Raw genomic sequence first — 14009 nt, 5'->3', positions numbered from 1 at the left:
TGTTGCTCCTTTGGCCAAAAGCCTCAACTTCACATGTCCATCTTTCTGGGTTACAGATCTTGGCTTCGGGGGAGACTGACTGATTGAGCAGAGGTTGGCCTGCCACGTAAGCACACAGTACAAAATGAGCTTTGGGCGGCTCTGTGGCTTTAAGTAGCGGATCTGACAAAAGCATATGGAAAAATTCATGCAACAGGGATACTGTATCAAAACAAATCCTGTAGAGGCAAACCCACAGCTTCTCCCTTGCTTCTTCCCTCCCTTGTTTTCTGCGTTGTTTGCTTCTCATCTTCTGTATCTTTAAATGATTCATTTTTTAAAAAAATCAACATCGTTTGCAAATACTGAACAGTTCCTCAAAGAGTTTGAGGCAAAACGATTGAACTTGGAAGGAAAATGTTCACATGGAGATAGCATCAGGGAGGTGAGGCACGCTGGAAAAAAACCATGCCTTGCTTTCTGTTCACTAACTACCCAAAAAGAGAGAGCATGCTGTACAAACACATCAGAAAGAGAAGCCCTGTGTAGGATAATCCTTTTATTATTTTTATTTTTGCAAATGCCATAGCTTATATGTATAGTCTTCCAAAGAATACTTGGTTTTATTTCTGTGCCTTCTGACTACTCAGCCTCCCACCTGTCCCCAGGTACGATTCTGTTGCGTTACTTTTGCAACTCTGTGGAAGGTTTGGAATCCACCTTCTTCCTGGGCTTAGGGAGCAGAGGCTTCCTCTGTTTGCACAGAAGGGCTTCTGTTGTTTGTGGTGAACTGGCAGAGGTTTTGAGAACTGAGAAGGAGTGGAAAGAAAACACTTGCAAGCAACAAATAAAACAATTGCCTTTCATAGCAAGCAAGTCTGTAACCGATCTTGCCAACTTTTTTTTGTAGGCATCTTTCTTTTCTTTTCCCCTCCCCTTCTGCCTCAAATGTTTTAAAAACTGTTAGACATAAGCAGTACCAAAAATAAGTAATTTGCAATTGTCAATCTTTCTGCATATGCAATATCCAAACTTCTCAGTGCTTTGTGTTTGACTGTTACACTGTTGTTGGTACAGAACCATTCATACAGCCTGCTCTCTTCCGTCTCTGCCAGAGAGCAATGAAGGAAATCACCAGAACTGACTTATGCATTTATCCTGTCATTTTTCTCCTTATTTTCCTCAAAGTGGTCCAAGATCAGCAACAATTGAATAGTAACATTTTTCACCATCTGTCATTTGGGCTCCGTTGTTCTTCTGTTGTGCTTCTTTTAGCTGGCCCTGCAAAATAAGGTGACGCTGCTGCATCCACTGCAGGGCAAGAAGATGAGATGTGGAAGAGTTGAGCAATATCCTGACGAAGCTGTGTGGACACCTCCTAGCCACAAAAGCCTGGGGAGCTGCTGTGGCCAAGGGCTTTGCTGGGTCAGGTCCTGCAGTGGTCATTTAGGGTCATGCTGGAGATTGTAGCTGGGTCTTTCCTGGCTATCCCAGGCAGCAACATTCCCACTGTTGTTTTCCAGCAGAGCCCTTTCCTAAAGTCTTTGAGCTGCATGGCTCTCCTTACAAATTTTATTTATTTATTTATTTATTTATTTATTTATTTGCTTCATAATCATGGGGCATGACCAGGAAGAAAGTGCTGTGCATTCTAAGACCTATTTGGCATGCTCTTCCTTCTGACTGTGGCGGGGTTATATTGCCTTTCGTTTGAGGGAGGCTCTTCATGGTGAGTGAATTATTGAAATGAAGTGCCTGAAGGTGCAGTTAGGCTTCAGCTCATGCTGAAAAGTAATTAACAGCTGGATGTCTCCCCGCTGAGAATTAATTCCTTTCAGTAGTGTCCAGGTCTTCCTCTGTGTCCCTGCAACTACATCAGTGTTTCTTCAGCTGAGTGGGACTATGGCAAGAAACATGGCAAGTATGTGTAATTGTACTGGACCTTGCATATGGTGGGCTCGTGCTCTTCATTCAGTTTCTGAAGCAAGCGCTGGGAGCGCGGGCTGCGGGTTTCCCATCTGGCTGCAGCCTCCGCTTCATGCCTGGAGACCTGTGCTTGCCTAGCCTAGGAACCACAGAACATTAATTGTGGGGATTAGATCCTCAGAAGAAGATAAAGGGAACAGGCTTCTGGCTGCGTGAAGGTGGGAAAGGCTTTCTTCCTTGCTGTTGCCATCTTTGTGCCCAGATGTGTGAAGGAACTTAGATTGGCTGTGTGGTGAAGGCTGTTGTGAGTTAATTTTTTTTATGTGCCTGTGTGAGAAAAGGGTGCTTTTGTAAATGAATTCTAAAATATACTCCTGTTTCATATGTAAATCTAACCGTGGGAACTGCATATCGGCTAGCTTTGCACTTGGAAGCTGTACAGGGCTAACGGTGATGCAGCATGGGTTGAGTGAAACCATGCTCTGGCTTTTTGTGTCCTTGTGCTGCACAGCTGTTAGCAAACCATTCAGGAGTCCTCTAGTGTGGAGGATATGGGGGCTGAACCTCTCCTGGTGCATTATTCCTTTGCTCCCCTGGTAAATCTCTGATAGATAACACCTGGCTTTGCTTTTTTTGGAGCTGTTGTAAGTCATACCAAACAGTTATTGTAACAACAACACAGACTTTTATATGAAAAGCCCATTGGAAAAAAAAGCTTCAGTGTTTTTCCAGAGATGCATCCAATCTTTCCACCTTTTTTCTTTCTTTTCAGAAACCACATCTCAGAGATCATTAATACAGTAGTACCTTTCCAAATTCCTGAAAGGAGGTTGCGAAGGGAGTTCCTGAAGGGAGGTTGTGGTGAAGAGGGATTTGGCCTCTTCTCCCAGGCAACAAACGGGACCTGAGGAAATGGCCACAATTTGTACCAGAGGAGGTTTAGGTTAGACATAAGGAAGAACAACTTCTCTCAGAGAGTGGTCAGGCGCTGGAATGGCAGCCCAGGGAGGTGGTGGGAGTCGCCGTCCCTGGCAGTGTTCAAGAGGCACCTGGATGAGGAGCTACGAGATATGGTTTAGCAGCTTGTGGTAGCAATGGTGATGGGAGGACGGTTGGACTACATAATCTTGTAGGTCCTTTCCAACCTTGTGATTCTATGATTCTAAGTTAGCGTTCATTTCACCCCCTGCATACTAATCCTGCTGCTGTGCTGGTGAGGAAGTGAAGAAATGCTCTGGAACTCACCCCATCACCCTTGATACAGTAACAAAACAAGTATTAGTTTGAGGTTAGGTAGATAAACATACTCCGGAAGCGCAGCTTTGTCCATACCTGTCTGTAGCTGCTGATGTTGGAGCATGCTGCTAAGGGGAAGAGGTGAGTAAGTATTCCAACTGAGTTGTCCTCGCTTCTTCCTAGTTATCCATTTCTGCTTAAGTCCCATGGAAATGCTATGTATTTCCTTAGATGTTGCTTTATTTGCTTTTCTGGGGGAGGAGTTTGGTATAAACCATGAAAGATTACTCACCTTGAAAACTAGCTTAAAAGAACCACTGGAAATTAGGAAAGTAGATTTGTGGCTTTTTATTCAATATTGATTTGTTTCATGTGTACTGCTGTCCTGTATTGAGCTGAGGCTTTTTTTTTTCCCCCTTCTCCTCTTACTTTCAGAGAAAAGAGAAGCGTGTACTCATGTCAAGAGCATAATTCCTGCTTGTTTTCAGCAGGTGCTTAAACACGTTTGTAAGTCTCAGCTTATCACAGAACAATTCACCTTCTATTCCCTGTATGTAAATTCAGAGCGGAGGACACAAGGACTGGTTTGAGTGTATAAATTATACCTTTCATAAGTGTGGAATTCCCATTGAGAGACCAGGCCTAAAAATACCAAATGTTTCCACAAACAGTTCCTTTGCACAGCATGTTGAGTAACACGGTTACAATAAGGAGAGAGCTTCTACTGACGATTTCCCAAATGAATGCAGGAGACCAAGCTGAGCTTGTTTATATATAGTTTTTATTATTGGTCATATGATTTTACCAGAAATCTGGATTCATTTGAATCATGTAGCCTAGTGACACGAAATGACTGCTGCAGGATGGAAGATCTTTGTGTGGCGTAGATGTGATATGGTATCTTCCAGCTAATGGCTTCAAAATATTTTGCAGAATGCAAATGAGCAAGTTAAGGCATGTAAACAAAAGTTGTCAGACTTCTTTTCAAGGCAGGTGTGAATTATGTGTTTCTGTAGTGTGACTGGAGCTAAAAGGGAAATTCAAAAGATAGAGCCAAGCATGGGTGTCCAACCTTTTGGCTTACCTGGGTCACACTGAGTAAAGAACAATTGTCTAGGGCTCCAAAAGTAATTCTTCCTATTTATTTCCATGGGAACTACAACAGAAACATAGAGCAAAATAACACTATTTGATAGAGCAAATTCTCAGCTACAAAACCATATTTTTCAACATAATCCACCACCATTAGCTATGCATTTGCACCAGAGCCTGCATGCTATGCTTGTAAAAATCTGTACCAGTGGAAGTGACCCACTGCTGCCTCCACTGAAGTGCACCATCTCCTGCCTTGCTGTGCTTGCATCCCCTATTTGATCTCCATAAACATTCAGCAGGTGTCAATGAATGTCATCAAGTGCCATTTTTTCCACATAGAGGAATTCAGTTCTACACCTTTGCTTCCTCCTCACTTCCACGTCAGGTACCATTCTGTCATACTGCCCCTCTGCTGTCATCTGTCACATGGCAACACCACGTGATGGAATATTGGCGGGAAGGTTCAACCTCTGCTGTTGTACCAACAACATCTGCCTCTGATGTTGTGGGACAACATAGATGTATGCAATTATTTGCCATCACTTCGTGCACTGACAGTTGGGTTGCTGTGGATGATGCGTGTGTGCCTGGGGCCCCTCTGTGGTGAGAGCTGCTGCTTTTATAGTGTGGGGCTGGGAATGGCTGCGTTCTGAGCTATGCTGGGCCTCAGACGGGCCGTTGGTAGGACATGCCTGAGCTGAAGGGAATAAAGGAACTCCACAGGGCAGGCAAAATTTATTCTGAATCTTGTAATCTTATTTTTCAAAATCTTGTAGAAGAGAACCTGAATTGGTTCACTTTCAGGTTTCAACATGACAAAAGTTTGGGTGCCCGCTAATCTGGAACACAAAGTTGAGTGTGAAAATTGTTGGGATTATGAGTTCGGTTATTTGTTGGTGTTTATGTCAAGTATTTGCATAAGCGTATTTGTGCTGCATTAAGAACTCTAATTTATTTATTTGTTTTGTCCCATTGTGCCTTCTTAAGAAACATCCTAGTCAAGTGATCATAGATGAAAATGATGTAGAGAAGCTGTTTATAGTGATGGTATAGATGCTTCTACCACCTATAGCTTTTCTCCTTGCTTGTTGGGAAAGACTGCTTTTTTTCACTCTTCTAAATCTGTTAGTTGATCTGATTTGTATTTCTGTTTGTAGTAGTCTTCGTGAAATGTCAGGCTGTCATTCATGAGAGACACTTTTGAGGGGTGTTGTTTTTGTTTGGTTCATTCTTCCATCAATGCTCTGTCTAGACTAGGGGCAGTGCAGCTGTTGGGTCAAAGGTACTGTTGGCTACTCTTAGGATGGTCAGGTGCCTTCCAGCCTTTGTTCATTGTAGTGGCTAATGCTATTCTGTGTAGTCCTGGTAAAACTCACTGAAAATAGTCAGAGGTTTGTGCATGCTAACATCATCTTCTTCCCAAGTATGATAATGAAGTTGGTAGGAACACAGAAATTCCTAAGGCAAACACAGTATTGACACAAATGTTTTCTCATGGGACATCAGCACTGAGTTCATTCTGAGTTATTCCTCATATGTACCTATACTTCTAGGCTTGTAGTATTCTCTGAAAAGCAGCTTTATTAGATGTGTGCTTTCTGAACTCTGCAGCTAGGTTATCTTTGATATTGTAGTCATAATTGGGGTCATATTTAGAAGCAAGACAGCCTAGGTCATGTATACGTGTGGGAATGATAGAGGGGGCAGGAACACGACAAGGATCTGTGGAGGAATCGGCACTGTGTAGTTTACTTCCCAGTATGGGAAATGTCCACACCTGTGTATAAATTAAACTTCCAAAGGCCTTTTTGCAAACCTGAGTTTTGTATTTGCTTGAAATAAAGGTAGTGGAGAGATATATGATGTTACCAGAGATTATGGAGTGCATTCTTATAGGAGTACAGATTGTCCTGATCTGAAGAAGAAAATTTTTTAACATTACTGGTGCGACTGAACAGCAGATCTGAAAATACGTACTAAAAAAAAAAGCTAGGAACCAAGGACAGACAGCTGATGATGATAAATAAGTAAAAGCCAGCAAATCCCCCCAAAACAAAGACAAACAATAAAATACGAACACGGCCCAACACAACTGGATCCATATGGAGGAAGTGGGATCTATATTGTTTGGCTGCAGAAAGACTGTCCAATGTTTATCCCTGTTTCCCATTATTTTCAGCACAATGTGAGGAATTCTCCTACATTCATGTACTGGAACCGAGAGTAAGAAAGTAGTAATGAGTCTGTTTGTCAGTGTGTTGTGCTTTCTTTAATTTATAGCATCATCACTGTGTTATGCTGCCTCGAAGGACAGAATATATCCTTTGTCCTTATTCAACATTAGCAGACCCAACAATGATGCATGCAGTTGGCAAAGACCTAAATAACAAAGTCCCCATTCATTGTTTCAGAGTAGTTTGTTTTAGCTTTGTGCATGGTGCCTCTGTTGCATAAGCCATTTGTGGTATAATGTGGGACATTGCACAGAATAATACTGGGCATGAATATCTAGCTGTTGTGCTGTTGAGTTGGGAAAAAATACCTTGTTAGACTCTGGGATAGGCCTTCAAACACTTGCTGAATTGAAATACTTTGACCCATTCCCTTGGCAGCATCGTATGGTAAGCGCTAGCAATAATGTGCGAGTGCAGTCATTGTCCTACTTGCAGAAATATATACAGTTTTACCCTTCATGAACCTACTGCCAACGTAGGTGCTTTGTCAGTTGGAATAGAAGGAATAGACAGGTAGGAGAAAGCTTATCCTGAAAATACGTACTATGAGTTACCAGTCTCGTGTTGTAACAGCAGTGTTTTAGTGGAGCTGTAGGAACTGCAAAGCAAATAAGAATTTTGTCAGTGAGCTCTGGAAAGTTGCTGCCATTAGACATCGTTTGTCCTGAAGGTAAATCCACCTGCCTTTTGCAATTAGCATTCTGAGCATGCAAAACAGGATGAAGTAGAATGTTTTTGACTGCAAGGGGAGGCAATGTTAAAAAGAGCTGTAAAATGCATCAGATGATGATGATACTGGAAAAACTGCTTTGCTATCCTGAATGCTGTTTGACAAAGAAGTAAAATGCTGCATACAACTCTGCACTTAAAGTGAGGAGTCTCTGCCTTGTGGTTTGAAGGGAAATAAAGAAATAAAAGCAGGCATTTCCCAGACTCATAGATTGCCTTTGTTTTGTCTGAACTTTGCTAGGAAGGCAGTGGATGTATTCTGCTTGGCAAAAAGAAGTTTATTTTTCTTGGCATTTGTTACCACAGGTCTTCAGTGTGATCTTGCAAAGTGACTGGAGATGCTGGAGACACTTCAAGTAAAAACAGATTGTAAAAACAGCCAAGTGATGTGTTAATTTGTTTATTGCTGAGTAAGCACAAGCAAAAAACAATCAGCATTAGCAACCAAGCATAGACTGGGAGATTAATGCATATACTGTGTTTTTCCTCTTTCTCTAGGATTTTGTCTGAGGTGCTTACAGCTACAGAAACCTGAGGGTTCATCTCTGTGTGGGTGTTCTTTATAGTGCTCACTTCCAAAGGTGGAATTAAAGAAAGAAATTTTTGGATCATGTTTCTGTTGATATATTTGAGCTCTTTCTTTTTTTTCCTGTTTTCTTGTCTTTAGTTACATGGCAACCAGGATAGCAGTGGTGTGTTATTCTTTAAGCTTATCTGGGAACAAGTCTTCACAATGAGTAGGAGGACGCTTACAATTCCTGTTATACCTCTTAGGCACTAAGTTCATGTACGGCTGTGTTTTCTCGAGCTATCACACTTCGTAGTGATTATATATGGCATTAACATGCGCTGTTAGTTTTACTTCAAGACCAAGCCTGACATGTGAAATCTATGACAGACTTGGCCTTAGAGGGTCATATTTGTACACTGTCTTCAACTGTAGCCTGTTCTACGTTTTGCCACTTTTGGGGCCTGGCCATCGCAGTGGTGAATTCTAAATACCATTTGAGAACCTAGTTCCATTGTCACTACAGTTTTTTTGCATTCATAAATAGAGGTGGATAGGAATGCTGATAACAAAGTTCAGGTCACCTTGATGTTTTTGGAGGCTTCTTCATTTGACTGTAAAATTGAAAATACCCAGCTGAATCAAGTCTTCTGTACTTAGGCAACGTGTAAATAAATAAATGAGGAGTTCTTGTATTTGGAAACTAATTTGAAAGTAAAGGAGGCATGACTGTAAAACGCAGGGAGTGCTCCACCCTCATGGACATGCTTGTTCTGGGACAAAGTAGTCCTCTGTGTATGTTTAGCATTACCCATTTAAAAGTATTTAATCAAGAATAGCTTCTAGCTGCGTGTAGCTAGGCTTTGTGTATGGAATTTGTGTCTTGCTTGGCTTCCTAAAGAGGCAATACCCAAGTATTATTTAACTATCAGATTTCAGGCTGAATATTTTGAGTTTGCTTGTTTTGTAAGCCCCTGAAATTGCTGTAACTGAGAGAAAGGAAGCAAAAAGTGTAGTTTATGCTTTTGATAACAGTATGTATGTAATCAGCACCTCCTGTTTAGTTGACTGTTTCTTTCATACATCAATAGGAGGGAAGACTGCTGGGATAATCAGCAAGTATTGGCAGAGGGATTCAGCAACGTATATCAGCTAACATTTCCTTTAAATAGTTTTTGTGTAGACTAGATCAAAATTCTGATCATGCCCCTCTGTGTGTCTAATTATTTTCCATAAACAGAGCCAAGTTAAATATTGTGATCTGTACAGTACTTATGTTCTTAAACCTGAAGGAGGCACATTGAGCGATTTTATTTCCCTTCTCCAATGCAATCACAGTCTACAGAATAAACTCTTAATTTTGATTTAATGTTTCTAATATATTTGAAGGCTTTTCTTTCCAAAGAATTTTTCTGTAATGTCAGTATCAATACTTCTTTTTCTTGAATGGTAATAAGAATGTTCTTTCTGCAGATACCAGTTGTGCTTGTAGCATAGTAAGTACTTGGGTTCACCAACACAGAAGCAACAGTGCACACAAACTACTTGAAATTGTTGAGCCTGAATGTGTGTGTACTCATCCCATTTCTGAAGGCTGCCAAATTCTAGATGCCATCTTTCCTGGGAACTAACCAATGCTCTCTGGCATGATTTTAACTTCCCCTTATGTCTATATTTGAAAAAAACATATGTGTAGTCCCTAAATGAATATAGTGGTTAACAAGCTATGGATTACAACCCACAAAACATATTTTCTTAAGTAGGTTTCATAATGCCTAATGGAAAACAAATATCAGAGCTACTAAAACAAGAATATTGCTGTACGTGCATATACTTCATGCATAAGAAAAGCTGAAGGAGAAATCCCCTTCTGAGTTTTTGACTCCGCTTCCTCCTCTTAGCTTTACTTTGCTAAAAATCTGGGGAAATAACCTGTTTGTTGCTGCACATATATTTCCCTCATAGGGCAGGATGCTTGTATGGTGGGAACTGCAAGCTACTATCATTACATCCCCTACAGTCCCCATACCACCTGCTGGATGCTCTTGAAAAAGATGAGGAGCAGACCCAGGCTGGGAAGGAATGTGCTGGATAGAGCAAATTTGCCTTTCATCGGCAAATTGTCAAGCTTGCTTGCAGTTCTTTGCTTCCCATCCTGGGTAGCACTGAGTTAGGGAGCTAACTCCGCTAGCAACTGCTAGTTTGAACACAGCACAGAATTAGGGGTTTGATTGCAAAGGGCTTGTGTTTAGTAGTGTTCTTAACCTCAGGAGCTCAGTCGTGAGCCAGGGCTTTCTGAACTTGGCTTAAATTATGATTTTTGAAATTTCAGAAGTAAGGAACCTGAGATGTGTTTATTTGCCTTCTTTCATCTGTTCCTTGCACATTTGCTTCTTCCATATGATCGTACTGTTGTGAAAGTTAAGAACTTAAGAAGAAAATGTGAGATTTCTGTAACCTTTTGATTCCTCCATCAAACCTCTTGAAGTTATCAAACACTGCCAAGGTTTATGACATACTAGAGAACTTAATACATATTTTTATTTGCCTAATGCTCCAAGTAGAAGGAAAAAAAATCAGTTGTAGAATAATGTGTAATCGCGCATACATATTAACTTCTAGATGCTTATGTAAGCACTCTTAGTTCTGGTAAGTGGAAATGGTAAGATGAGATGGTCAGCACTTCTGATCTGAACCACACCTTCCCACCCCCCACTGCCCTTGCCATTAGTTTCTTAATAGTTTGTTGATACTAGTGCACTTTCCATTTAGGAAATAGAAGGTAACTTTCATATTAGCTGCCTCTTTTGATTACAGTGGCTATTGTGGAACATCTATCCATCTTTCAGAGTTCAATTTTTTTTTCCGTTTTGTGCATAATAAAACATAAAACAGCTTGCATACCCTAGTATATATATACTTTATTCAGCTAAGAAAATTGTAGTTACTAATGTGGGAAGTTTCTGTGGTTTTCTGATATATAACCTTATACAAACCAGAAAGAGCTCGCCTTTCTTGTTTCAAAATGAGTTGAAGCATGGCTCCTAGGTACTTTCCAAATGAGTACATCATGACATCTCATGTAGCTAGCCAACACAAATCTCACTCAGTACCAGCTGTTGTTACCCTGTCAAGTACATCTTGTGAAGCCAAAGGCCATATCTGCCATGCACTTGTATGAGATTTTGGATATGTCAAGAAAAATGAGGACTGATGTGACAGTTATAAATAAAAGTATGACCACAGCTTAACATTGTTTATTTTTGGGGGGCTTTGGAGCATATGTGTATGCGTGGGATATAGAAACTTTCCATCGAGCAAAGCCCAGTATTACAACAGTCCTAATCTACTTCCATGGAACAACAAAAGGAAATAACCCTTTCAGTTAAGGCTGTCTGTACTACAAAACAAAAAGTGTGTGCCCAACAGTGATTCTGATAAATTGGCGAAAGCTGTTGTATCTAAACTCAACAGTTGCTTTGCATGAGATGTGACTCTAGAATGACAGTGATGCATGTGCAGTGGGCAAGGCTTTAGTAAATGATATGTATGGTAATATTGTAAGTGCTGAGGTGTTGTGTGCTGTCTGGATTATTTCCTTGGAAGGCTGAAGTTCTTAAAACCCTTCTACTCACTGTGTTGATAGTAAGAGCCAAAAGAATGTGTCAGTACTATGGCTGAGATCTTCACCGAGGCTGTAGCCCTACAAATTTCTCATAAAGCTATACTATCTCCCAGGCTTGGAGAACATGTTTCATCTCTGGACTCATGTTGGAAGCCATATTGTGAAAGGCAGCATGCATGTTAGAGTACTCCTGCCTTTAAGACATGATGGTTAGTAAAGAAAATTCTCCATAAAATGGAGCTCTGGGCATGCAGGTGATGGCAGATCTCCTCCAAGCCCTAGAGCAGTCCAGAGACAGGAGAACACTAAGTGGTTTTTGAAGCCACCTGTGTTGTTCTGTGATCTGTGCTTTGTCCCTGAGAGGCACAGTAGTTTGTATGCCCAATTTTTTTAAGACATTACTGCAATGTCTTTCTTCTTACCTAGTTTTACAAAGCGTTCTGCATCTTCCATTACTCCTTCAGTCTTACTTCCTTTTTCTACCCTCACTCTGTACGTGAAATATTACTTAATTTACTCAACCTTGATAGAAGAGCAAAATTTGATGTTGACTTTATGGATCACTGAAGCTGGGGGAGATTTGTTTGGAGCGGGAAGGGACTGGGAGTGTCCCTATTTTATTGGAGTTCAGTATGCTTGACCCTTCACATTCTTCTTCTCTCCCGCATATGCGTGGCAGAGGGAAATTAGGAGCAGCGATTGAGACGAGTAACTCATGGAAACCAGAAAGGGTTGGAAGGAGAAGAGAGGCAGAGAAAAAATAATGGGAAAATAGAATTAAAATAACAACAATTAAATACAGAAAGAAAGCTTAGTTGTGGAATGGTAGGAAGAAAGAATACTTTTTATAGGATAAACCCAAGCTAAATCCCAGTGAGATGAGAGATGACTCATTTGTTTGAACACCTGATGGGTGATGGATCTCTACACTCCAACAGAGAGAGGTCTCTGTTTTGCTAGGTATGGTATAAAGAAGCAAACTAGTTTTTAGTCCTAACTGCTAGTAGTTTGTGCAGACAAAATATACATGTGAGAGGGGAAAGCAGTATTGTTAACTTAGCAGCAGGGTGCAGAGAAGCTAATTTCAGCAAACAATATGCATTCTCTGCTGGTACAGTGTAGGGAAGTCAGAGGTGATGTTCCAGTAGATTTTTGCAGTTATCTATATGTAGACCTTGTGGTATCTAACTGTGAACTACTTTGTTCTGTTTTCTTTGTACTGTGTTACGTGGACTTTGGTTTTTTCCTTGGTTCAGGTGACTCGCAGGGCTTGCACTGCTACGTCACTGTTTACTGTTCAGTTGTAGGCTTACTGCTGGGCCAGGGTGTACCTGACCTTCGCCCAGGGTTACCAGGGACATCAAGACCAAAGCCTCTCCTCTTTTTGTATTTTGAAATTAAAGGGACTTCTCCTCTCTTGGTGGGCACTTGGTGCTGGGAAGAGTGAAGAGGTCTGCATAAATCTAGAACTAGATCCCCAAGAAAGGATCTAAACAGCTTGCCCTGAAACAGAGCTGGCTAGGGCTTGATCACTTCTGACAGCATCTATCATCTTCATATATACATTCTTCAACGTGTGTGTGTATATATATGCATACGATGAAGATAACTTCTGAAATGAGCAACATGGATGCTCTCTCTATTCCCCCCTGACCCCATACAGTATATAATATCACACACATACATTCTGTTCAAGTGCGTTTCTTTGTCAGAAATATGTTCCTACTGTTCTGGTACAGTCCTTGGTATTGTAGTTTGCTATTCTGTTGGCCATGGATGAGGAACAGTTTCTTTCCTCTTGGCATTATCCTTCTGCACAATTGAAGACTCTTTACCTTGGCTCTCTTTGGTTTTCTTTTGTTCAGATTAGATAAGTAATTTATCCTTTCTCTGCTCTTCTCAATGTATCTTGTGATTTGTCTATGCCTTTCTGACTGCAGCAACAAAAGTTGACCAGAATGCTCCTGCTTACACCCAGTTATAGAATCATAGAATCACCGAGGTTAGAAAAGCCCTCTAAGATCGTTCAGTCCAACTGTTCACTTATCACCAATATTTCCCACTGAACCACGTCCCTCAGTACAGCAGTTACAGTGGGTACAGCAGAAGGCTTTCCTCACAGACCCCTGTTGTTGTCTGTGCATTCCAAAACAATATTGGCCTTTTTGCAAGGATTCCATATTGTGCACTACTGCTTCTAGCTCTCTTTCTCAGAGCTTCTCTCTAGCTGTGAGAGTGAAGATGGAGTGGTTGATAAAAGGTGGAAAATTTGGTTGTGAGGCTGGAAATGGGATCATGGAATGGGAGGAAGGATAACAATTACTCAGTTAGAGAAAAACTATTGGACTAAAGAGTGCAAAAATATTTCAGTGGATTTGTTTAAAAAAAAAAAAGACAAAACTTGGAAGGCTTCATGCATATGTTTTTCCATGGTCACTAAATTTGATGCCAAAAGGATTTCAACAATAAATGTGCTGCAGCCTAGCTTGGGTGTAAATAATATGACCTGACTGAGACTAGGAGATAGCCAACAGAATCTGTTTGTATTGTATGTACAAGACAGTACTTATTGGTATTAGCATTATAAGTATGAATGTTAACGTTTCCTTGGTTGTGTGCCTGAATGCTGTCACTTTATAGCCCAAGTAGTTTGACCTTTTCATACCCTTCGTTCAAA

At 40.9% G+C, this 14009-nt stretch overlaps 1 protein-coding gene across 5 annotated transcripts in view; it reads left to right on the top strand.

Moving 5' to 3' along the window:
* Positions 1-14009, top strand: part of HIVEP1 (human immunodeficiency virus type I enhancer binding protein 1) — a 119075-nt gene that overhangs the window by 16514 nt on the left and 88552 nt on the right. Inside the window, exon 2 of one of the 5 annotated variants that reach the window (XM_046932711.1) lies at positions 57-106. The exons of the other annotated variants lie outside the window; for them this stretch is intronic. The gene's annotated coding sequence lies outside the window, so the exon portion shown is untranslated. The remainder of the gene's footprint in view (positions 1-56; positions 107-14009) is intronic. 5 annotated transcript variants of the gene reach the window in all.

This window comes from Gallus gallus, chromosome 2 (assembly GCF_016699485.2).
Source record: "Gallus gallus isolate bGalGal1 chromosome 2, bGalGal1.mat.broiler.GRCg7b, whole genome shotgun sequence".
NCBI classification, from domain to species: Eukaryota; Metazoa; Chordata; class Aves; order Galliformes; family Phasianidae; genus Gallus; species Gallus gallus.
The sequence above is the reverse complement of the archived record's forward strand: the minus strand, read 5'-3'. Positions and strand labels throughout refer to the sequence as shown.